A 21,777-nucleotide genomic window follows, 5' to 3' on the forward strand; every position below is an offset into this window, starting at 1 on the left:
TAATGGTCGCTAATGCGGTGCGTTTCCAGCTGAAGATCTCCGATTCACTAGTCCATAAGAACAAAGTACCCGAAAAGCGCGCTAGGAGGCGCCTCCTTAGCTCAGTGGCAGAGCGCTGGTCTAGTAAACCAGAGGTCGTGAGTTCGATCCTCACAGGAGGCAAATGAATTTTGTAAAAGCCCCTCCCACCGTGGCCCTTTCGAAAAAAGCGGTCAAGGATGAAACAAATTATAAATGGGTGCGGTATTTAAGAAATGCTCTCGCAAATGAATAGTGCGAATGGTGCTATTAAAGTAGGCACCAGAAACTGCTGCTTTTGGGAGTCTCCGGAGAATGCCGACGTGAAATACTTAGTTCTTGTGATGTATTTTCTACCCCTGATAGAGACCCTCGCGGTTGTCGTCGTCGTCGTCGTCGTCGTCGTCGTCGGCGCCGCCGCCGCTTTGGTAATAGCGGCAACTCGCCATTGTATCTCATAGGGTGAGGTACCTTCTGCAACCGACTGAGATGGCACTAAGCGATTGAAGCTGATTTGCACGCTCTTGTTTGATGAGCGTCATAAGGGCTTGAATGTAACTTGCGATGGGACACAGCAAGAAGTAGCGTCGCATTTTTAGTACTGAAATTGGAGAATTGCGTCAAAGATGGTAAATTCATTCCGGGAAGTGCACAAATGGCGATAATGAGGTGTGTTTGGGGAAGCGTATTGCGCCAGTGACCGTGTGGCCTAATGGATAAGGCGTCGGACTTCGGATCCGAAGATTGCAGGTTCGAATCCTGTCACGGTCGAGTTTTTCCAGTTCTGCAAAAGATGCATGCTGTTTTACTGTGTTGTTTGAGTACTACAAAACTAGTTGAAAGTTGCTGCTGTCCGCTTCCTGGCTGCAAACCGGCGTCTACCTGAAGCTCAAGCAAGACAAGGGTGATCTGTAGCGAAATTTTCGGCACAGTGCCGTTCAGGAGAGTTTTTGTTGGAACTACTGCGTCTGATTCAGGGCCCAAGAGCTACGCCACAGGCATCTGCGCACAGTCGAGCATGTGTGTTGAATAATGGTGCTGATAGCCACGTATCATTTGAAGCAGATTTGATGCCTTTCGGAGACAATTTTTCATTGAATAGGATTGTAGCTCATTTGTGGCAGCAGGAAATAAGCTGTATTCAAAAGGATCTTCCATAGATGGTCGCAGGTCCCATCAGTATTGTATGGCTCGTAAAGCATTGTGTGGAGCCCGGCTAGCTCAGTCGGTAGAGCATGAGACTCTTAATCTCAGGGTCGTGGGTTCGAGCCCCACGCTGGGCGGCGCAAAATTTTGTGTCTACGCGGATGCAACCTGCGCCCCTCTCGTGAGCCTTGCGTAATGAACGTAACGGGTTACGACGATGCCTATCTTCTTATGAATATCAGAGGAATGGTATTTGAAGCTGAAAGTAACTCTGAAATGAAATAAATGTGTTGTTTTGGAATTTTAGGTGTACATCGATATCGTGTGAGATGTGTAGGAAAGCAGCAGCTGTGGTAGCTAAATGCAAATAATGGTCGCTAATGCGGTGCGTTTCCAGCTGAAGATCTCCGATTCACTAGTCCATAAGAACAAAGTACCCGAAAAGCGCGCTAGGAGGCGCCTCCTTAGCTCAGTGGCAGAGCGCTGGTCTAGTAAACCAGAGGTCGTGAGTTCGATCCTCACAGGAGGCAAATGAATTTTGTAAAAGCCCCTCCCACCGTGGCCCTTTCGAAAAAAGCGGTCAAGGATGAAACAAATTATAAATGGGTGCGGTATTTAAGAAATGCTCTCGCAAATGAATAGTGCGAATGGTGCTATTAAAGTAGGCACCAGAAACTGCTGCTTTTGGGAGTCTCCGGAGAATGCCGACGTGAAATACTTAGTTCTTGTGATGTATTTTCTACCCCTGATAGAGACCCTCGCGGTTGTCGTCGTCGTCGTCGTCGTCGGCGTCGTCGGCGCCGCCGCCGCTTTGGTAATAGCGGCAACTCGCCATTGTATCTCATAGGGTGAGGTACCTTCTGCAACCGACTGAGATGGCACTAAGCGATTGAAGCTGATTTGCACGCTCTTGTTTGATGAGCGTCATAAGGGCTTGAATGTAACTTGCGATGGGACACAGCAAGAAGTAGCGTCGCATTTTTAGTACTGAAATTGGAGAATTGCGTCAAAGATGGTAAATTCATTCCGGGAAGTGCACAAATGGCGATAATGAGGTGTGTTTGGGGAAGCGTATTGCGCCAGTGACCGTGTGGCCTAATGGATCCGAAGATTGCAGGTTCGAATCCTGTCACGGTCGAGTTTTTCCAGTTCTGCAAAAGATGCATGCTGCAAACATATGGGAAAACATATCTGACCCCCATCTACCATCCAATGTGCGATCGACGTGGTACCTCGCAGTCAATAGAAAAATCCCCACCAACTCTAAACTGCACGCGATACGTCTGGCACACACACCAAACTGTCCCAGCTGCGATGTCGTCGACACCGAAGAACATCGTTTCGTCTGTGACGATGTGAAAGACGTGTGGAATCTCTTCAGGCAAAAACTAGCACGTGTGCTCCGCACGTCACCTAACACCATTACACCGACACACGTCCTTCTGCCAGATGACGTGCCATATCCTAACACCAAAAGAAGGTCAGCCAACTGGCTCAAAGGACTAACAGTCCATTACATCTCAACGGCTATGACGAAGAGTGCAGAAGACTACTGGATGTACCTGATGACAGAACTTCAAAAGCTCGAACGACACAAGAAATACAAAGAAAATTACGCAAATTTCTTGAACCGAACTTTGTCCTACCGACAGAGCTGAAGAACGATTAAACGATATTTTTTTTAATTTTTTTTATTATTTTTTTTATTTTTTTTATTTTTTTTATTTTTTATGAAATTCTCTATTAAGTTTCTCATTCCTTTTGCGCCAAGAAGGTGGCTATTTCGTTTACCCTTTGCCCTCGTGTAGCAGCACTAATAGGTTGCTGACGCAACCCTGAGACGCCAGCGGGCTGAAGTACGCCTGGCTCTCCTATAAAAATCGCTACCGCACAATGATGGAAGAATGTAGCGGACCTATTTTCTTTCCACAACTCCAAAAGAAGGGATTTTGTTCACTTGTACACATTTACTTCGTTGGTCAACTATCTCTTATGGAACAAACATAGCACAGAAGCTAGCCGAAGAAGGCACAAATGGCGAGCGGAAGGACGGGCTGTAGGGGAGGAAGGAGGCCCGAAAAAAAAAAAAAAAAAAAAAAAAAAAAATGGATAAGGCGTCGGACTTCGGATCCGAAGATTGCAGGTTCGAATCCTGTCACGGTCGAGTTTTTCCAGTTCTGCAAAAGATGCATGCTGTTTTACTGTGTTGTTTGAGTACTACAAAAGTAGTTGAAAGTTGCTGCTGTCCGCTTCCTGGCTGCAAACCGGCGTCTACCTGAAGCTCAAGCAAGACAAGGGTGATGTGTAGCGAAATTTTCGGCACAGTGCCGTTCAGGAGAGTTTTTGTTGGAACTACTGCGTCTGATTCAGGGCCCAAGAGCTACGCCACAGGCGTCTGCGCACAGTCGAGCATGTGTGTTGAATAATGGTGCTGATAGCCACGTATCATTTGAAGCAGATTTGATGCCTTTCGGAGACAATTTTTCATTGAATAGGATTGTAGCTCATTTGTGGCAGCAGGAAATAAGCTGTAGTCAAAAGGATCTTCCATAGATGGTCGCAGGTCCCATCAGTATTGTATGGCTCGTAAAGCATTGTGTGGAGCCCGGCTAGCTCAGTCGGTAGAGCATGAGACTCTTAATCTCAGGGTCGTGGGTTCGAGCCCCACGCTGGGCGGCGCAAAATTTTGTGTCTACGCGGATGCAACCTGCGCCCCTCTCGTGAGCCTTGCGTAATGAACGTAACGGGTTACGACGATGCCTATCTTCTTATGAATATCAGAGGAATGGTATTTGAAGCTGAAAGTAACTCTGAAATGAAATAAATGTGTTGTTTTGGAATTTTAGGTGTACATCGATATCGTGTGAGATGTGTAGGAAAGCAGCAGCTGTGGTAGCTAAATGCAAATAATGGTCGCTAATGCGGTGCGTTTCCAGCTGAAGATCTCCGATTCACTAGTCCATAAGAACAAAGTACCCGAAAAGCGCGCTAGGAGGCGCCTCCTTAGCTCAGTGGCAGAGCGCTGGTCTAGTAAACCAGAGGTCGTGAGTTCGATCCTCACAGGAGGCAAATGAATTTTGTAAAAGCCCCTCCCACCGTGGCCCTTTCGAAAAAAGCGGTCAAGGATGAAACAAATTATAAATGGGTGCGGTATTTAAGAAATGCTCTCGCAAATGAATAGTGCGAATGGTGCTATTAAAGTAGGCACCAGAAACTGCTGCTTTTGGGAGTCTCCGGAGAATGCCGACGTGAAATACTTGGTTCTTGTGATGTATTTTCTACCCCTGATAGAGACCCTCGCGGTTGTCGTCGTCGTCGTCGTCGTCGTCGTCGTCGTCGTGGTCGTCGTCGTCGGCGCCGCCGCCGCTTTGGTAATAGCGGCAACTCGCCATTGTATCTCATAGGGTGAGGTACCTTCTGCAACCGACTGAGATGGCACTAAGCGATTGAAGCCGATTTGCACGCTCTTGTTTGATGAGCGTCATAAGGGCTTGAATGTAACTTGCGATGGGACACAGCAAGAAGTAGCGTCGCATTTTTAGTACTGAAATTGGAGAATTGCGTCAAAGATGGTAAATTCATTCCGGGAAGTGCACAAATGGCGATAATGAGGTGTGTTTGGGGAAGCGTATTGCGCCAGTGACCGTGTGGCCTAATGGATAAGGCGTCGGACTTCGGATCCGAAGATTGCAGGTTCGAATCCTGTCACGGTCGAGTTTTTCCAGTTCTGCAAAAGATGCATGCTGTTTTACTGTGTTGTTTGAGTACTACAAAACTAGTTGAAAGTTGCTGCTGTCCGCTTCCTGGCTGCAAACCGGCGTCTACCTGAAGCTCAAGCAAGACAAGGGTGATGTGTAGCGAAATTTTCGGCACAGTGCCGTTCAGGAGAGTTTTTGTTGGAACTACTGCGTCTGATTCAGGGCCCAAGAGCTACGCCACAGGCGTCTGCGCACAGTCGAGCATGTGTGTTGAATAATGGTGCTGATAGCCACGTATCATTTGAAGCAGATTTGATGCCTTTCGGAGACAATTTTTCATTGAATAGGATTGTAGCTCATTTGTGGCAGCAGGAAATAAGCTGTAGTCAAAAGGATCTTCCATAGATGGTCGCAGGTCCCATCAGTATTGTATGGCTCGTAAAGCATTGTGTGGAGCCCGGCTAGCTCAGTCGGTAGAGCATGAGACTCTTAATCTCAGGGTCGTGGGTTCGAGCCCCACGCTGGGCGGCGCAAAATTTTGTGTCTACGCGGATGCAACCTGCGCCCCTCTCGTGAGCCTTGCGTAATGAACGTAACGGGTTACGACGATGCCTATCTTCTTATGAATATCAGAGGAATGGTATTTGAAGCTGAAAGTAACTCTGAAATGAAATAAATGTGTTGTTTTGGAATTTTAGGTGTACATCGATATCGTGTGAGATGTGTAGGAAAGCAGCAGCTGTGCTAACTAAATGCAAATAATGGTCGCTAATGCGGTGCGTTTCCAGCTGAAGATCTCCGATTCACTAGTCCATAAGAACAAAGTACCCGAAAAGCGCGCTAGGAGGCGCCTCCTTAGCTCAGTGGCAGAGCGCTGGTCTAGTAAACCAGAGGTCGTGAGTTCGATCCTCACAGGAGGCAAATGAATTTTGTAAAAGCCCCTCCCACCGTGGCCCTTTCGAAAAAAGCGGTCAAGGATGAAACAAATTATAAATGGGTGCGGTATTTAAGAAATGCTCTCGCAAATGAATAGTGCGAATGGTGCTATTAAAGTAGGCACCAGAAACTGCTGCTTTTGGGAGTCTCCGGAGAATGCCGACGTGAAATACTTGGTTCTTGTGATGTATTTTCTACCCCTGATAGAGACCCTCGCGGTTGTCGTCGTCGTCGTCGTCGTCGTCGTCGTCGTCGTCGTCGTCGTCGTCGTCGTCGGCGCCGCCGCCGCTTTGGTAATAGCGGCAACTCGCCATTGTATCTCATAGGGTGAGGTACCTTCTGCAACCGACTGAGATGGCACTAAGCGATTGAAGCCGATTTGCACGCTCTTGTTTGATGAGCGTCATAAGGGCTTGAATGTAACTTGCGATGGGACACAGCAAGAAGTAGCGTCGCATTTTTAGTACTGAAATGGGAGAATTGCGTCAAAGATGGTAAATTCATTCCGGGAAGTGCACAAATGGCGATAATGAGGTGTGTTTGGGGAAGCGTATTGCGCCAGTGACCGTGTGGCCTAATGGATAAGGCGTCGGACTTCGGATCCGAAGATTGCAGGTTCGAATCCTGTCACGGTCGAGTTTTTCCAGTTCTGCAAAAGATGCATGCTGTTTTACTGTGTTGTTTGAGTACTACAAAACTAGTTGAAAGTTGCTGCTGTCCGCTTCCTGGCTGCAAACCGGCGTCTACCTGAAGCTCAAGCAAGACAAGGGTGATGTGTAGCGAAATTTTCGGCACAGTGCCGTTCAGGAGAGTTTTTGTTGGAACTACTGCGTCTGATTCAGGGCCCAAGAGCTACGCCACAGGCGTCTGCGCACAGTCGAGCATGTGTGTTGAATAATGGTGCTGATAGCCACGTATCATTTGAAGCAGATTTGATGCCTTTCGGAGACAATTTTTCATTGAATAGGATTGTAGCTCATTTGTGGCAGCAGGAAATAAGCTGTAGTCAAAAGGATCTTCCATAGATGGTCGCAGGTCCCATCAGTATTGTATGGCTCGTAAAGCATTGTGTGGAGCCCGGCTAGCTCAGTCGGTAGAGCATGAGACTCTTAATCTCAGGGTCGTGGGTTCGAGCCCCACGCTGGGCGGCGCAAAATTTTGTGTCTACGCGGATGCAACCTGCGCCCCTCTCGTGAGCCTTGCGTAATGAACGTAACGGGTTACGACGATGCCTATCTTCTTATGAATATCAGAGGAATGGTATTTGAAGCTGAAAGTAACTCTGAAATGAAATAAATGTGTTGTTTTGGAATTTTAGGTGTACATCGATATCGTGTGAGATGTGTAGGAAAGCAGCAGCTGTGCTAACTAAATGCAAATAATGGTCGCTAATGCGGTGCGTTTCCAGCTGAAGATCTCCGATTCACTAGTCCATAAGAACAAAGTACCCGAAAAGCGCGCTAGGAGGCGCCTCCTTAGCTAAGTGGCAGAGCGCTGGTCTAGTAAACCAGAGGTCGTGAGTTCGATCCTCACAGGAGGCAAATGAATTTTGTAAAAGCCCCTCCCACCGTGGCCCTTTCGAAAAAAGCGGTCAAGGATGAAACAAATTATAAATGGGTGCGGTATTTAAGAAATGCTCTCGCAAATGAATAGTGCGAATGGTGCTATTAAAGTAGGCACCAGAAACTGCTGCTTTTGGGAGTCTCCGGAGAATGCCGACGTGAAATACTTGGTTCTTGTGATGTATTTTCTACCCCTGATAGAGACCCTCGCGGTTGTCGTCGTCGTCGTCGTCGTCGTCGTCGTCGTCGTCGTCGTCGTCGTCGGCGCCGCCGCCGCTTTGGTAATAGCGGCAACTCGCCATTGTATCTCATAGGGTGAGGTACCTTCTGCAACCGACTGAGATGGCACTAAGCGATTGAAGCTGATTTGCACGCTCTTGTTTGATGAGCGTCATAAGGGCTTGAATGTAACTTGCGATGGGACACAGCAAGAAGTAGCGTCGCATTTTTAGTACTGAAATTGGAGAATTGCGTCAAAGATGGTAAATTCATTCCGGGAAGTGCACAAATGGCGGTAATGAGGTGTGTTTGGGGAAGCGTATTGCGCCAGTGACCGTGTGGCCTAATGGATAAGGCGTCGGACTTCGGATCCGAAGATTGCAGGTTCGAATCCTGTCACGGTCGAGTTTTTCCAGTTCTGCAAAAGATGCATGCTGTTTTACTGTGTTGTTTGAGTACTACAAAACTAGTTGAAAGTTGCTGCTGTCCGCTTCCTGGCTGCAAACCGGCGTCTACCTGAAGCTCAAGCAAGACAAGGGTGATCTGTAGCGAAATTTTCGGCACAGAGCCGTTCAGGAGAGTTTTTGTTGGAACTACTGCGTCTGATTCAGGGCCCAAGAGCTACGCCACAGGCGTCTGCGCACAGTCGAGCATGTGTGTTGAATAATGGTGCTGATAGCCACGTATCATTTGAAGCAGATTTGATGCCTTTCGGAGACAATTTTTCATTGAATGGGATTGTAGCTTATTTGTGGCAGCAGGAGATAAGCTGTAGTCAAAAGGATCTTCCATAGATGGTCGCAGGTCCCATCAGTATTGTATGGCTCGTAAAGCATTGTGTGGAGCCCGGCTAGCTCAGTCGGTAGAGCATGAGACTCTTAATCTCAGGGTCGTGGGTTCGAGCCCCACGCTGGGCGGCGCAAAATTTTGTGTCTACGCGGATGCAACCTGCGCCCCTCTCGTGAGCCTTGCGTAACGAACGTAACGGGTTACGACGATGCCTAGCTTCGTATGAATATCAGAGGAATGGTATTTGAAGCTGAAAGTAACTCTGAAATGAAATAAATGTGTTGTTTTGGAATTTTAGGTGTACATCGATATCGTGTGAGATGTGTAGGAAAGCAGCAGCTGTGCTAACTAAATGCAAATAATGGTCGCTAATGCGGTGCGTTTCCAGCTGAAGATCTCCGATTCACTAGTCCATAAGAACAAAGTACCCGAAAAGCGCGCTAGGAGGCGCCTCCTTAGCTCAGTGGCAGAGCGCTGGTCTAGTAAACCAGAGGTCGTGATTTCGATCCTCACAGGAGGCAAATGAATTTTGTAAAAGCCCCTCCCACCCTGGCCCTTTCGAAAAAAGCGGTCAAGGATAAAACAAATTATAAATGGGTGCGGTATTTAAGAAATGCTCTCGCAAATGAATAGTGCGAATGGTGCTATTAAAGTAGGCACCAGAAACTGCTGCTTTCATTCGAGGGTTGGATTCCCTCACTTCCTCATCGAGGACTCGCACTGCCTGGGCTACTCTCAGGGTGTACCTTCGACGTGGAAGAGCTCCACTCGTGCTTGTCGCGTTGTTGCCCGTCTGCACGCCGTCACTGCTGCCCGCCGCCGCCGCCGCTTGGTCGCCGTCTGTCGGTGCTCGCCGCCGCCGCCGCCGCTTGGTCGCCGTCTGTCGGTGCTCGCCGCCGCCGCTTGGTCGCCGTCTGTCGGTGCTCGCCGCCGTCGCCGTCGCCGCCGCCCTGTGCTTGCCGCCGCCGCCGCCGCCGCCGCTTGGTCGCCGTTTGTCGGTGCTCGCCGCTTCCTCTTCTGCCGCCGCCACCTGGTCGCCGCTTCTTCAGCCGCCGCCGCCGCTGTCGCCGTCTCTTGGTGCTCGCCGCTTCTTCTGCCGCCGTCTCTTGGTGCTCGCCGCTTCTTCTGCCGCCGTCTCTTGGTGCTCGCCGCTTCTTCTGCCGCCGTCTCTCGGTGTTCGCTGCCGCCTGCGATCATGGACGCCCCAACTACCACCATCATCTACACCTCTCCTTCACCTGCCCCCACTGTCACGTCATGGAGTGCTTCCTCTGGGATTCACCCGTCTCATGCACCTCCCCTACTCACAGTCTCCTCCCCATCTACCTCCTCTCCATCGATGTATCCCCACCTGTACGTCACTCCTGCTCCTACCCCTGTTACTGCCCCTGCTACTTCTCCCGCTACTGCCTCTGCCCCTGCTCCCAACCCCCCTCCCACTCCTGTCGCCCGCCGAGACGACTTCCCCCCTCTACCCCCTGCGACTACCGATGCTTCCCCTACCGGAGTCTCCGCCGGCCGCGCCACAGTCGCCGCCACAGAACGCCCTACCCTCTCATCCGGTGCTCCTGCCTCACAGGAGGGCCCTGCCTCCCACCACCTCCCCATCCATCCAGTCCCTCATCCCTCCTCCCAGGCAACACCCGCCAAAAAATCTTCCAAACGGCCCAGTGGCGACCTCTCCTCTACTCCTTCCTCCAAAAGGCCACTGCCCGCCCCGCCTCCCCCACCTCCCACTGACCCCACTATGGATACCACCCCACCCCCCTCCTCTCCAGCCCCCTCCCTGTATACCTTTGTCCTCGCAAACCCTGATCCGAAATTCCTGGATGCCCGCACCCTCACCCTTGAAATCCGGAAGTACATCCCCAGTGCACCCATCACCCAACTTATCCCTCGCAGAGACTCTGTTCTCATCAAGTCTCCCTCTCCATCCTTCCATACTGATCTCCTCCGGCGCCTTCCCCGCATCACCTTTGGGCCCCACGCATCCCTCACCCCATTCCTTACCTCCTCCTCTCCTCGCCAACCCCAACCGCCTCGTCGTCCGCCGACCCTCACTGCCGTCATCACAAAACTCAGCCCTGTGGTCACGGAGGCTGAGGTGTTGGCGGAACTGAATGCCCACCCCTCCCTGGAAATCCGCTCTGCCCGCCGTATTTCCAACTCCTCTGGCCCTACTTTCCTCATGCGTATCTTTACAGAGTCCGCCTCCTCCATCGACCACCTCCTCACGCAGGGAGCCCTGATTTTCAACCGCCGCCACCCTGTTGACCCGTCCCGTTCCCCTCCTCAATCTTACCGCTGCCAGCGTTGTCTTCTGTACAATGACCACCTCACCCAGAACTGCAAAAACCCACCCACCTGCCCCCATTGTAAAGCCTCCCACTTCCTCAAACAGTGTCCCAACCTCGCCTCCCCCCCATCCTGCAACACCTGCAATGAACCTCACCCCACCTATTCCTCCAAATGCAAAGCCAAGCCCCCTCCCACCAACCCTGAACTCACTGTCCCCCTTCGCCCCATTGACCCACCTATCCACCCTAACAATTCCCTCCGCCCTCCCCCTACAGCAGAAGACATCATCCGGTTCCTCACCGTCGTCCTGCAGAACATCCACCCCTTCCAGCGCCCCCACACACTCCAGCAGATTTCCCTCGCTGCCCGCTCTGTTTTCCACTTAAACACCTACGCCACATACTCCCACAACCAGGCCCACTTTACCTTCACCCGTCTAGACACCCTCGTTTAAGCCCCTCTCCCCTTCCCGCACCCTTCCCGCACCCACTCTCATGGCTCGTCAACAGTATCGTCTCCTCTACCTCAACATTCGCTCCCTCCTTGCAAACAAATACCTCTTCATGCATACCCTCTCCCAGCACCAGGTTGACTCCTTCATCCTTAATGAAACCTTCCTCCAACCCCACCATGTGGTCCGCATCTCCCCTTATCTCCTTCACCGCACTGACAATCCCCTTCCCCTAGCTCGAGGCGGGGTCGCTATCGGCCACCTCCGGCATCTCCCTGTCCGGCCACAACCCCTCCTCAATGACCCAACTGAACACCTTCTCCTCAGCCTCTTTTTTCCCTCCCTCACCGTCACCTGTGCCACTATCTATATTCGCCCCGCAGCTCCTCTCCCCTTTGACTTCATTTCCCATGTTGACCGTACCTTCTCCACCTATGTGATCGCCGCTGACCTCAACATCCACAGCCGTGACCCTGCCACCCTTCGGCGGTGGCATCAGTTCCTTGCCACCCTCCATGGTGACCTTGTTCCTCTCCCACAGCACACCCGTCCTGAAAGTAACTCCACCCCCGATGTTATCCTCGCTTCCCCCAACCTCCTTGGTCGCATTGCCGTTGATGTCCTCGATCCCGTCGGTAGTGACCATCTCCCTGTCCTTCTCACCATCTCCTCTACCCGTCCTGCCACTGCAGCCGCCCGCCCCCCTGCCCCTCCAAAGACTGTCCATGACTACCACCGTGCCAATTGGGATGCCTACCGGGAATCCATTGCCTTACAGGTCGACAGCCACCCCCTCACTTTCCACCACCCTGATGACATCACCCATGCCTCTTCCTTCCTCCAGAAGACCATCACTGACGCTGTGGAGGCTCATGTCCCTACCAAACTCATCCACCCTCACCGCCCTACGCTTCCTCCGCAGGCCGTCCTTCTTCTGCGTGAATCCCGCAGGCTCTACCGCTCCTTCCTCCGCACTCGTGACCGGGATACTCTCACCCGCCACCGGCAATTACAGCGACATATCCGGAACCTCCTTACAGCAAAGAAACGCCGGGACTGGCGTCAGACATGCACACGCCTCAACTCCACCCTCCCTGTCAACTCCTCCAAGTACTGGTCAGCCTTCCACCGCCTTACTGGTAGCCATCCCACCCCGCATTACCCCATCCTCCATGATGATCGCCCTTTTCCTGACAACCTCAGTAAGGCTAACCATTTTGCTTCCCACCTATCCGAGGTCTTCTCCATTCCTGACGATCCCCATTTTGATTACTCCCTCTTCCCCACTGTCCTTGACCGCACTGACACCTCGGTCCCCCCGCTCGCCCCTAGCTTCCAGTACTTGGATCGGCTACCCCCCTCCGACATCAACACTCCCATCACCATGCAAGACATCACACTCGTCCTCCGCTCCAAACGCAACACCGCCCCTGGTCATGATGGCGTCACCTACCGTCACCTCAAGGAATCCCCTCCATCCTTCCTGTCTGTCCTTGCTACCCTGTACAATGTCCTCCTCTCCACTGGATTTTACCCTGACCTGTGGAAGACTTCCCGTGTCCTGCTGTTCCCTAAGCCTAACAAACCCCCCTCTGCTACCTCTTCCTATCGTCCCATCTGCCTCACCTCCGTGTTCAGTAAGGTCTTTGAGGCCATCCTCTCTCGCCGTATCCACTGCCACCTTAACCAGCACCGCCTCCTTCCTCTTACCCAATGTGGCTTCCGGCCTTCCTTCTCTGCTGACGACCAGCTCCTTAACCTTACCCATCTTCTTTCCCTCCAACTTAACTCCCGTCGCTCTGCTATCTTTGTTTCCCTTGACCTCCAGAACGCCTATGACCGTGTCTGGCATCCCGGGCTCCTTTTCAAACTCCAGACCTATGCTCTCCCCATCAACTTCGTCCGTCTCGTTGCTTCCTTCCTCTCCCATCGTCCCTCCTATGTGACTATCCACAATTCCAACTCCCGTACTTTCTACCCCTCTGCCGGCGTGCCCCAAGGTTCTGTCCTTTCCCCTCTCCTCTATCTCCTGTACACTGCTGATATGCCCAAACCTCCCCCTCCTGTTCATCTTCTCCAGTTCGCTGATGACACCGCCTTCCTAGCCCTTTATCCTACCCTTCAACGGTCCCAACGTACTCTCCAAACCCACATTGACCAATTCACCGCTTGGTGCAACCAGTGGTTCCTCCGTGTTAATCCCTCCAAGACCCAGGCGATCATCATAGGCCGCACCACCCGTTCCTTCCGCCTCCATGATTTCTACCTCACCATTTATGGCCGTCCTATCCACCTCACTCCTACCCTCAAATACCTTGGCCTCACCCTCGACCGCCACCTCACTTGGACTCCCCATCTCCTTACCATCCAAAACAAAGCTCACCACCGCCTCCGCCTCCTGAAACTCCTGTCCGGCCGGACATGGGGTCTGCATCCTTCTACCATCCTCCACACCTACAAATCCATGATCCGCCCCATCCTTTGTTATGCCAGCATCGCTTGGATTTCCGCCCCTCCCCGGTTCTATAACGCCCTCCAAATCCTCGAACGCCATGCGCTCCGCCTCGCCTTCCGCATCCGCCTTCCGTCCCCCACGCGCATCCTCTATGACCTCATCCCCTTCCCCCACCTTCTCCTTTTCCTTGAACACATCCGCACCCTCTATGTTGTCCGTCGCCTTGATCCCCCTCACCCCCTGGTGTCTCCCTTCCTCTCCACTCCCGACCAGTTGCCGCGCCTTTACCGTTGTGTCCCTCCCTCTCTCCATCTCCACACCCTCCATCTCCTTTCCCAACACAACTTCCACCGTCTACCGCTCCCGGATGATGAGCTTCGCCCTGACATCTACCCTTCCTACCAACTCTAACCCCCTCTTCCTGCCTCCTCCTCGGGGCTCCCTCTCCTCCCCCTGCCTCCTTCTGAGCGGATTTCCCCTCCCCCTCCATCTCCTGTGCCTTCTTTCAGTGTCTCTGCGCTCCCTCCTGCCCTGTCTTCCCTTTTCCTCTCCCGCCCCATGTGTCTCCTGCCTCTTCGTGAACCCACGGTTACTCCTCCTCCCTTCCTCCCGCCGCTTCCCCAGCTGCCCCATGCTCTCCCCTCCTTTTCCATCCTCTCTGCCCTTTCCCTCGGCAGGTCCCACCTGGTAGTTTTATTCTTCGTCGTGTGTGCTCCGAGTGGGTTTTAAGTGTGTTGTTTCGGAGTGTTTTTAATACTGTGGCCGACTTTTAACCTGTGCCTGTGGATCTAGTGACTTCCATGTGTTTTAAGAATCACCAATTGTGTTTTTTAACTTTCTGGTGACTTTTTTTAACTGTCCCCAATGAACGTCTACATATCAGTGTATTTTTACCTCCATTTTCTCCCCTTATATTGCTTTATGTTCCCCTTTTTTACCTCCTTATGTATGTATTATTTTATTCTTGTTTTAATTGTCCTGTCACTCGGCTGAAGAGCGGCGGATTGTGCTGCTGACAGCCCTCCCCTGCCCATATGGGGCTGGGGAATGAAATCACAATAAAGAAAAAAAAAAAAAAACTGCTGCTTTTGATTCGAGGGTTGGATTCCCTCACTTCCTCATCGAGGACTCGCACTGCCTGGGCTACTCTCAGGGTGTACCTTCGACGTGGAAGAGCTCCACTCGTGCTTGTCGCGTTGTTGCCCGTCTGCACGCCGTCACTGCTGCCCGCCGCCGCCGCTTGGTCGCCGTCTGTCGCCGCCGCTGCTTGGTCGCCGTCTGTCGGTGCTCGCCGCCGCCGCCGCCGCCGCCGCCGCCGCCGCCGCCGCCGCCGCCGCTTGGTCGCCGTCTGTCGGTGCTCGCCGCCGCCGCCGCCGCCGCCGCCGCCGCCGCCGTCGCCGCCGCCCTGTGCTTGCCGAAGCCGCCGCCGCCGCCGCCGCCGCTTGGTCGCCGTTTGTCGGTGCTCGCCGCTTCCTCTTCTGCCGCCGCCACCTGGTCGCCGCTTCTTCAGCCGCCGCCGCCGCCGCCGCCGCCGCCGCTGTCGCCGTCTCTTGGTGCTCGCCGCTTCTTCTGCCGCCGTCTCTTGGTGCTCGCCGCTTCTTCTGCCGCCGTCTCTCGGTGTTCGCTGCCGCCTGCGATCATGGACGCCCCAACTACCACCATCATCTACACCTCTCCTTCACCTGCCCCCACTGTCACGTCATGGAGTGCTTCCTCTGGGATTCACCCGTCTCATGCACCTCCCCTACTCACAGTCTCCTCCCCATCTACCTCCTCTCCATCGATGTATCCCCACCTGTACGTCACTCCTGCTCCTACCCCTGTTACTGCCCCTGCTACTTCTCCCGCTACTGCCTCTGCCCCTGCTCCCAACCCCCCTCCCACTCCTGTCGCCCGCCGAGACGACTTCCCCCCTCTACCCCCTGCGACTACCGCTGCTTCCCCTACCGGAGTCTCCGCCCGCCGCGCCACAGTCGCCGCCACAGAGCGCCCTACCCTCTCATCCGGTGCTCCTGCCTCACAGGAGGGCCCTGCCTCCCACCACCTCCCCATCCATCCAGTCCCTCATCCCTCCTCCCAGGCAACACCCGCCAAAAAATCTTCCAAACGGCCCAGTGGCGACCTCTCCTCTACTCCTTCCTCCAAAAGGCCACTGCCCGCCCCGCCTCCCCCACCTCCCACTGACCCCACTATGGATACCACCCCACCTCCCTCCTCTCCAGCCCCCTCCCTGTATACCTTTGTCCTCGCAAACCCTGATCCGAAATTCCTGGATGCCCGCACCCTCACCCTTGAAATCCGGAAGTACATCCCCAGTGCACCCATCACCCAACTTATCCCTCGCAGAGACTCTGTTCTCATCAAGTCTCCCTCTCCATCCTTCCATACTGATCTCCTCCGGCGCCTTCCCCGCATCACCTTTGGGCCCCACGCATCCCTCACCCCATTCCTTACCTCCTCCTCTCCTCGCCAACCCCAACCGCCTCGTCGTCCGCCGACCCTCACTGCCGTCATCACAAAACTCAGCCCTGTGGTCACGGAGGCTGAGGTGTTGGCGGAACTGAATGCCCACCCCTCCCTGGAAATCCGCTCTGCCCGCCGTATTTCCAACTCCTCTGGCCCTACTTTCCTCATGCGTATCTTTACAGAGTCCGCCTCCTCCATCGACCACCTCCTCACGCAGGGAGCCCTGATTTTCAACCGCCGCCACCCTGTTGACCCGTCCCGTTCCCCTCCTCAATCTTACCGCTGCCAGCGTTGTCTTCTGTACAATGACCACCTCACCCAGAACTGCAAAAACCCACCCACCTGCCCCCATTGTAAAGCCTCCCACTTCCTCAAACAGTGTCCCAACCTCGCCTCCCCCCCATCCTGCAACACCTGCAATGAACCTCACCCCACCTATTCCTCCAAATGCAAAGCCAAGCCCCCTCCCACCAACCCTGAACTCACTGTCCCCCTTCGCCCCATTGACCCACCTATCCACCCTAACAATTCCCTCCGCCCTCCCCCTACGGCAGAAGACATCATCCGGTTCCTCACCGTCGTCCTGCAGAACATCCACCCCTTCCAGCGCCCCCAACACACTCCAGCAGATTTCCCTCGCTGCCCGCTCTGTTTTCCACTTAAACACCTACGCCACATACTCCCACAACCAGGCCCACTTTACCTTCACCCGTCTAGACACCCTCGTTTAAGCCCCTCTCCCCTTCCCGCACCCTTCCTGCACCCACTCTCATGGCTCGTCAACAGTATCGTCTCCTCTACCTCAACATTCGCTCCCTCCTTGCAAACAAATACCTCTTCATGCATACCCTCTCCCAGCACCAGGTTGACTCCTTCATCCTTAATGAAACCTTCCTCCGACCCCACCATGTGGTCCGCATCTCCCCTTATCTCCTTCACCGCACTGACAATCCCCTTCCCCTAGCTCGAGGCGGGGTCGCTATCGGCCACCTCCGGCATCTCCCTGTCCGGCCACAACCCCTCCTCAATGACCCAACTGAACACCTTCTCATCAGCCTCTTTTTTCCCTCCCTCACCGTCACCTGTGCCACTATCTATATTCGCCCCGCAGCTCCTCTCCCCTTTGACTTCATTTCCCATGTTGACCGTACCTTCTCCACCTATGTGATCGCCGCTGACCTCAACATCCACAGCCGTGACCCTGCCACCCTTCGGCGGTGGCATCAGTTCCTTGCCACCCTCCATGGTGACCTTGTTCCTCTCTCACAGCACACCCGTCCTGAAAGTAACTCCACCCCCGATGTTATCCTCGCTTCCCCCAACCTCCTTGGTCGCATTGCCGTTGATGTCCTCGATCCCGTCGGTAGTGACCATCTCCCTGTCCTTCTCACCATCTCCTCTACCCGTCCTGCCACTGCAGCCGCCCGCCCCCCTGCCCCTCCAAAGACTGTCCATGACTACCACCGTGCCAATTGGGATGCCTACCGGGAATCCATTGCCTTACAGGTCGACAGCCACCCCCTCACTTTCCACCACCCTGATGACATCACCCATGCCTCTTCCTTCCTCCAGAAGACCATCACTGACGCTGTGGAGGCTCATGTCCCTACCAAACTCATCCACCCTCACCGCCCTACGCTTCCTCCGCAGGCCGTCCTTCTTCTGCGTGAATCCCGCAGGCTCTACCGCTCCTTCCTCCGCACTCGTGACCGGGATACTCTCACCCGCCACCGGCAATTACAGCGACATATCCGGAACCTCCTTACAGCAAAGAAACGCCGGGACTGGCGTCAGACATGCACACGCCTCAACTCCACCCTCCCTGTCAACTCCTCCAAGTACTGGTCAGCCTTCCACCGCCTTACTGGTAGCCATCCCACCCCGCATTACCCCATCCTCCATGATGATCGCCCTTTTCCTGACAACCTCAGTAAGGCTAACCATTTTGCTTCCCACCTATCCGAGGTCTTCTCCATTCCTGACGATCCCCATTTTGATTACTCCCTCTTCCCCACTGTCCTTGACCGCACTGACACCTCGGTCCCCCCGCTCGCCCCTAGCTTCCAGTACTTGGATCGGCTACCCCCCTCCGACATCAACACTCCCATCACCATGCAAGACATCACACTCGTCCTCCGCTCCAAACGCAACACCGCCCCTGGTCATGATGGCGTCACCTACCGTCACCTCAAGGAATCCCCTCCATCCTTCCTGTCTGTCCTTGCTACCCTATACAATGTCCTCCTCTCCACTGGATTTTACCCTGACCTGTGGAAGACTTCCCGTGTCCTGCTGTTCCCTAAGCCTAACAAACCCCCCTCTGCTACCTCTTCCTATCGTCCCATCTGCCTCACCTCCGTGTTCAGTAAGGTCTTTGAGGCCATCCTCTCTCGCCGTATCCACTGCCACCTTAACCAGCACCGCCTCCTTCCTCTTACCCAATGTGGCTTCCGGCCTTCCTTCTCTGCTGACGACCAGCTCCTTAACCTTACCCATCTTCTTTCCCTCCAACTTAACTCCCGTCGCTCTGCTATCTTTGTTTCCCTTGACCTCCAGAACGCCTATGACCGTGTCTGGCATCCCGGGCTCCTTTTCAAACTCCAGACCTATGCTCTCCCCATCAACTTCGTCCGTCTCGTTGCTTCCTTCCTCTCCCATCGTCCCTCCTATGTGACTATCCACAATTCCAACTCCCGTACTTTCTACCCCTCTGCCGGCGTGCCCCAAGGTTCTGTCCTTTCCCCTCTCCTCTATCTCCTGTACACTGCTGATATGCCCAAACCTCCCCCTCCTGTTCATCTTCTCCAGTTCGCTGATGACACCGCCTTCCTAGCCCTTTATCCTACCCTTCAACGGTCCCAACGTACTCTCCAAACCCACCTTGACCAATTCACCGCTTGGTGCAACCAGTGGTTCCTCCGTGTTAATCCCTCCAAGACCCAGGCGATCATCATAGGCCGCACCACCCGTTCCTTCCGCCTCCATGATTTCTACCTCACCATTTATGGCCGTCCTATCCACCTCACTCCTACCCTCAAATACCTTGGCCTCACCCTCGACCGCCACCTCACCTGGACTCCCCATCTCCTTACCATCCAAAACAAAGCTCACCACCGCCTCCGCCTCCTGAAACTCCTGTCCGGCCGGACATGGGGTCTGCATCCTTCTACCATCCTCCACACCTACAAATCCATGATCCGCCCCATCCTTTGTTATGCCAGCATCGCTTGGATTTCCGCCCCTCCCCGGTTCTATAACGCCCTCCAAATCCTCGAACGCCATGCGCTCCGCCTCGCCTTCCGCATCCGCCTTCCGTCCCCCACGCGCATCCTCTATGACCTCATCCCCTTCCCCCACCTTCTCCTTTTCCTTGAACACATCCGCACCCTCTATGTTGTCCGTCGCCTTGATCCCCCTCACCCCCTGGTGTCTCCCTTCCTCTCCACTCCCGACCAGTTGCCGCGCCTTTACCGTTGTGTCCCTCCCTCTCTCCATCTCCACACCCTCCATCTCCTTTCCCAACACAACTTCCACCGTCTACCGCTCCCGGATGATGAGCTTCGCCCTGACATCTACCCTTCCTACCAACTCTAACCCCCTCTTCCTGCCTCCTCCTCGGGGCTCCCTCTCCTCCCCCTCCCTCCTTCTGAGCGGATTTCCCCTCCCCCTCCATCTCTTGTGCCTTCTTTCAGTGTCTCTGCGCTCCCTCCTGCCCTGTCTTCCCTTTTCCTCTCCCACCCCATGTGTCTCCTGCCTCTTCGTGAACCCACGGTTACCCCTCCTCCCTTCCTCCCGCCGCTTCCCCAGCTGCCCCATGCTCTCCCCTCCTTTTCCATCCTCTCTGCCCTTTCCCTCGGCAGGTCCCACCTGGTAGTTTTACTCTTCGTCGTGTGTGCTCCGAGTGGGTTTTAAGTGTGTTGTTTCGGAGTGTTTTTAATACTGTGGCCGACTTTTAACCTGTGCCTGTGCATCTAGTGACTTCCATGTGTTTTAAGAATCACCAATTGTGTTTTTCAACTTTCTGGTGACTTTTTTAACTGTCCCCTATGAACGTCTACATATCAGTGTATTTTTACCTCCATTTTCTCCCCTTATCTTGCTTTATGTTCCCCTTTTTTACCTCCTTATGTATGTATTATTTTATTCTTGTTTTAATTGTCCTGTCACTCGGCTGAAGAGCGGCGGATTGTGCTGCTGACAGCCCTCCCCTGCCCATATGGGGCAGGGGAATGAAATCACAATAAAGAAAAAAAAAAAAAAACTGCTGCTTTTGGGAGTCTCCGGAGAATGCCGACGTGAAATACTTAGTTCTTGTGATGTATTTTCTACCCCTGATACAGACCCTCGCGGCTGTCGTCGTCGTCGTCGGCGCCGCCGCCGCTTTGGTAATAGCGGCAACTCGCCATTGTATCTCATAGGGTGAGGTACCTTCTGCAACCGACTGAGATGGCACTAAGCGATTGAAGCTGATTTGCACGCTCTTGTTTGATGAGCGTCATAAGGGCTTGAATGTAACTTGCGATGGGACACAGCAAGAAGTAGCGTCGCATTTTTAGTACTGAAATTGGAGAATTGCGTCAAAGATGGTAAATTCATTCCGGGAAGTGCACAAATGGCGGTAATGAGGTGTGTTTGGGGAAGCGTATTGCGCCAGTGACCGTGTGGCCTAATGGATAAGGCGTCGGACTTCGGATCCGAAGATTGCAGGTTCGAATCCTGTCACGGTCGAGTTTTTCCAGTTCTGCAAAAGATGCATGCTGTTTTACTGTGTTGTTTGAGTACTACAAAACTAGTTGAAAGTTGCTGCTGTCCGCTTCCTGGCTGCAAACCGGCGTCTACCTGAAGCTCAAGCAAGACAAGGGTGATCTGTAGCGAAATTTTCGGCACAGAGCCGTTCAGGAGAGTTTTTGTTGGAACTACTGCGTCTGATTCAGGGCCCAAGAGCTACGCCACAGGCGTCTGCGCACAGTCGAGCATGTGTGTTGAATAATGGTGCTGATAGCCACGTATCATTTGAAGCAGATTTGATGCCTTTCGGAGACAATTTTTCATTGAATGGGATTGTAGCTCATTTGTGGCAGCAGGAGATAAGCTGTAGTCAAAAGGATCTTCCATAGATGGTCGCAGGTCCCATCAGTATTGTATGGCTCGTAAAGCATTGTGTGGAGCCCGGCTAGCTCAGTCGGTAGAGCATGAGACTCTTAATCTCAGGGTCGTGGGTTCGAGCCCCACGCTGGGCGGCGCAAAATTTTGTGTCTACGCGGATGCAACCTGCGCCCCTCTCGTGAGCCTTGCGTAACGAACGTAACGGGTTACGACGATGCCTAGCTTCGTATGAATATCAGAGGAATGGTATTTGAAGCTGAAAGTAACTCTGAAATGAAATAAATGTGTTGTTTTGGAATTTTAGGTGTACATCGATATCGTGTGAGATGTGTAGGAAAGCAGCAGCTGTGCTAACTAAATGCAAATAATGGTCGCTAATGCGGTGCGTTTCCAGCTGAAGATCTCCGATTCACTAGTCCATAAGAACAAAGTACCCGAAAAGCGCGCTAGGAGGCGCCTCCTTAGCTCAGTGGCAGAGCGCTGGTCTAGTAAACCAGAGGTCGTGAGTTCGATCCTCACAGGAGGCAAATGAATTTTGTAAAAGCCCCTCCCACCGTGGCCCTTTCGAAAAAAGCGGTCAAGGATAAAACAAATTATAAATGGGTGCGGTATTTAAGAAATGCTCTCGCAAAT

The 21,777-nt window shown here is 53.3% G+C and overlaps 18 non-coding genes across 18 annotated transcripts; all 18 read left to right on the forward strand.

The window, feature by feature from the left end:
• Positions 1-90: 90 nt before the first annotated feature.
• Positions 91-162, forward strand: Trnat-agu (transfer RNA threonine (anticodon AGU)). Its single transcript has one exon. It is a non-coding gene; the product is annotated as a tRNA-Thr (tRNA).
• A 554-nt stretch (positions 163-716) lies between these two features.
• Positions 717-789, forward strand: Trnar-ucg (transfer RNA arginine (anticodon UCG)). Its single transcript has one exon. It is a non-coding gene; the product is annotated as a tRNA-Arg (tRNA).
• A 439-nt stretch (positions 790-1,228) lies between these two features.
• Trnak-cuu (transfer RNA lysine (anticodon CUU)) lies at positions 1,229-1,301 on the forward strand. Its single transcript has one exon. It is a non-coding gene; the product is annotated as a tRNA-Lys (tRNA).
• A 321-nt stretch (positions 1,302-1,622) lies between these two features.
• Trnat-agu (transfer RNA threonine (anticodon AGU)) lies at positions 1,623-1,694 on the forward strand. The gene has a single exon. It is a non-coding gene; the product is annotated as a tRNA-Thr (tRNA).
• A 2,073-nt stretch (positions 1,695-3,767) lies between these two features.
• Positions 3,768-3,840, forward strand: Trnak-cuu (transfer RNA lysine (anticodon CUU)). Its single transcript has one exon. It is a non-coding gene; the product is annotated as a tRNA-Lys (tRNA).
• Positions 3,841-4,161: 321 nt separating this feature from the next.
• On the forward strand, positions 4,162-4,233 carry Trnat-agu (transfer RNA threonine (anticodon AGU)). The gene has a single exon. It is a non-coding gene; the product is annotated as a tRNA-Thr (tRNA).
• A 572-nt stretch (positions 4,234-4,805) lies between these two features.
• Trnar-ucg (transfer RNA arginine (anticodon UCG)) lies at positions 4,806-4,878 on the forward strand. Its single transcript has one exon. It is a non-coding gene; the product is annotated as a tRNA-Arg (tRNA).
• A 439-nt stretch (positions 4,879-5,317) lies between these two features.
• Positions 5,318-5,390, forward strand: Trnak-cuu (transfer RNA lysine (anticodon CUU)). The gene has a single exon. It is a non-coding gene; the product is annotated as a tRNA-Lys (tRNA).
• A 321-nt stretch (positions 5,391-5,711) lies between these two features.
• Positions 5,712-5,783, forward strand: Trnat-agu (transfer RNA threonine (anticodon AGU)). The gene has a single exon. It is a non-coding gene; the product is annotated as a tRNA-Thr (tRNA).
• A 578-nt stretch (positions 5,784-6,361) lies between these two features.
• On the forward strand, positions 6,362-6,434 carry Trnar-ucg (transfer RNA arginine (anticodon UCG)). The gene has a single exon. It is a non-coding gene; the product is annotated as a tRNA-Arg (tRNA).
• Positions 6,435-6,873: 439 nt separating this feature from the next.
• On the forward strand, positions 6,874-6,946 carry Trnak-cuu (transfer RNA lysine (anticodon CUU)). The gene has a single exon. It is a non-coding gene; the product is annotated as a tRNA-Lys (tRNA).
• Positions 6,947-7,267: 321 nt separating this feature from the next.
• Positions 7,268-7,339, forward strand: Trnat-agu (transfer RNA threonine (anticodon AGU)). Its single transcript has one exon. It is a non-coding gene; the product is annotated as a tRNA-Thr (tRNA).
• Positions 7,340-7,911: 572 nt separating this feature from the next.
• On the forward strand, positions 7,912-7,984 carry Trnar-ucg (transfer RNA arginine (anticodon UCG)). Its single transcript has one exon. It is a non-coding gene; the product is annotated as a tRNA-Arg (tRNA).
• A 439-nt stretch (positions 7,985-8,423) lies between these two features.
• On the forward strand, positions 8,424-8,496 carry Trnak-cuu (transfer RNA lysine (anticodon CUU)). The gene has a single exon. It is a non-coding gene; the product is annotated as a tRNA-Lys (tRNA).
• Positions 8,497-8,817: 321 nt separating this feature from the next.
• Positions 8,818-8,889, forward strand: Trnat-agu (transfer RNA threonine (anticodon AGU)). The gene has a single exon. It is a non-coding gene; the product is annotated as a tRNA-Thr (tRNA).
• Positions 8,890-20,693: 11,804 nt separating this feature from the next.
• Positions 20,694-20,766, forward strand: Trnar-ucg (transfer RNA arginine (anticodon UCG)). Its single transcript has one exon. It is a non-coding gene; the product is annotated as a tRNA-Arg (tRNA).
• Positions 20,767-21,205: 439 nt separating this feature from the next.
• Trnak-cuu (transfer RNA lysine (anticodon CUU)) lies at positions 21,206-21,278 on the forward strand. The gene has a single exon. It is a non-coding gene; the product is annotated as a tRNA-Lys (tRNA).
• A 321-nt stretch (positions 21,279-21,599) lies between these two features.
• On the forward strand, positions 21,600-21,671 carry Trnat-agu (transfer RNA threonine (anticodon AGU)). The gene has a single exon. It is a non-coding gene; the product is annotated as a tRNA-Thr (tRNA).
• The last annotated feature ends 106 nt before the right edge of the window (positions 21,672-21,777 follow it).

This window comes from Schistocerca nitens, chromosome 8 (genome assembly GCF_023898315.1).
Source record: "Schistocerca nitens isolate TAMUIC-IGC-003100 chromosome 8, iqSchNite1.1, whole genome shotgun sequence".
Classification (NCBI taxonomy): Eukaryota; Metazoa; Arthropoda; class Insecta; order Orthoptera; family Acrididae; genus Schistocerca; species Schistocerca nitens.